The 1,889-nt window shown below is 37.2% G+C and overlaps 1 long non-coding RNA gene across 1 annotated transcript in view; it reads left to right on the plus strand.

The window, feature by feature from the left end:
• Window positions 1–511: 511 nt before the first annotated feature.
• The window catches only part of LOC117941997, a 3,357-nt gene continuing 1,979 nt past the window's right edge, over window positions 512–1,889 (plus strand). Inside the window, exon 1 of the long non-coding RNA XR_004656035.1 lies at window positions 512–524. This is a non-coding gene — a long non-coding RNA (uncharacterized LOC117941997). The remainder of the gene's footprint in view (window positions 525–1,889) is intronic.

A 1,889-nucleotide genomic window follows, 5' to 3' on the forward strand; every position in this document is an offset into this window, starting at 1 on the left:
TGATCGCGTGTTAGCTGAGCAGCTTAATTTTGTACAAGCTGGAGTTGTGAACCTCACTCAACACGATTTTTAGGCTGTGATATTTAATTCAAGGGGGTCGTGGTAGAGGAGTTTAGCCAGAAAAATCGAGTCATGCAGCACTGACGGTTACATTTAGGAAAAGGATCTTATTTGAGATTAAAATACAAACTCTTCCAGGGTGAAAATTGTTTAGTGAACTTTGCTCTCCATCTTGGAAGTGTTATCTTTTTGTTCACTCTGTTAGCTTTTTCCAGTCTGTTTTTATTTCTTATGCTACAAAATTAAATCCCCCAAATTCAATGAAAAGAGTGTTGTACGGAACCATCCATGTTTTTGACAATATGGTTGAAGGAAAACCAAATTTCTGATTTAGAAACTTTGAAAACGGGTCAAAATCCAGAAACAAGAGATTTCACTGTGTTGTCCTTTTTACAACACTTTGTGCTCTTTTTTTTTTTTCAGCTTATTGTACAATACATTATGTTCTTTTTCCTTTTGTCATGGTTTTTACTACATTTTCTGGAATTTGTAAACCTAATTTTTGAGATTGAAAAACAAACATGCTATAAAATATCCCACATTTATTGAAAGTATTGTACCAATCATTTTACTCGAAGAGCATTAAATGGAACCATCTGTTTGTTTTGGGCGATTTCTGATGTAGACCTTCTTTTGAAAATGGGTCAAAGACAAGAGGAGGGACAACAGCACTACATCGACAGGGAGGCTGTTACTGCACGATACAGATGAGTGTTTAGAGGGACTACCTTACATAAACCAATAAACAAATAGTACCAATTCTGTTAATCCTATTAGTGTGACTTTCTATCTTGCAAAATCAATGTTAATTCCTCTACATTTTAAAGTTGTATTTATTATGCCAATAACAACTATAGGTTTTAAGAATGTCTTTGGAACCTAAAATAAAATCCTCATCAAATCATTTCTGCCCATGACTGCCCCCCAAGCTATTATTATACAACATACTATATATTATAAAAAATGTGATCATGTCATCATCACAAATTAGTATTTCGTGGCCACAAACTTGCATTTTGTGGTCACACATGAAATTTTTTGGATGTCATGTCTCGGGCTCCGTAGAGATATCACAAGAGGGAACATGAATCCCTCTTTTAAAGTGATCATATTATGCTTTTTAGCATTTTCCCTTTCCTTTCATTGTTTTATAAATCTTTTTATGCATATTCTAGGTGTTACAAAATTAAAAAGCCCAAAGTGGTCCACCCCCAAAGGAACTTCTCAGCCAATATGCTGTCTGCTACACACCAGTTTTTAAAACGTCAGGCTATTCACCGACCAATCAGAGGCCCCAAGGTGTTACATCCACATGTGTAGCTCATTAGCATTCAAGGTTTCATTCAATCAGTTGATTAGGAGGTCTTTGGCTCTAGGGGTAGACTTATAAAAGCTGGTGTGTAGCAGACAGCACCACATCGTGCCAGTAAGGCCAGGATATACAAGCAAGTGGTTCATTTTAGCTTGTGTTGGTTAGCAGGTGTAGTTTGCTAGCAGCTAGGCTAGCTTTAGACACTCCAAACTTCAGTGGCTATGGCTTTTGGGATCTGTCTCAGGTAAGTTGCAGAGTCATGGCAATTTACAAGCTGTTGTGTGCCATTAGTGCACCATAAGGTGTGAATGTGTTAATACGTTAATGTGTTTTAATAATTAATTTGTCTCAACAGTGTGACCTTGCTGCTGTCTGTGTGGACAACTGCAAAATGTGATATTCCCAATGGTAAGAAGTAAAACTCCTGCTTAAATGTGAGCCCGTTAGTCCTTAGTGCGTACACTTCAATTTGAGCCCATTTGTTCGTGCAGGAGTTCATATGGAGTGTCGTGATCGT

Source organism: Etheostoma cragini, chromosome 1, assembly GCF_013103735.1.
Source record: "Etheostoma cragini isolate CJK2018 chromosome 1, CSU_Ecrag_1.0, whole genome shotgun sequence".
Classification (NCBI taxonomy): domain Eukaryota; kingdom Metazoa; phylum Chordata; class Actinopteri; order Perciformes; family Percidae; genus Etheostoma; species Etheostoma cragini.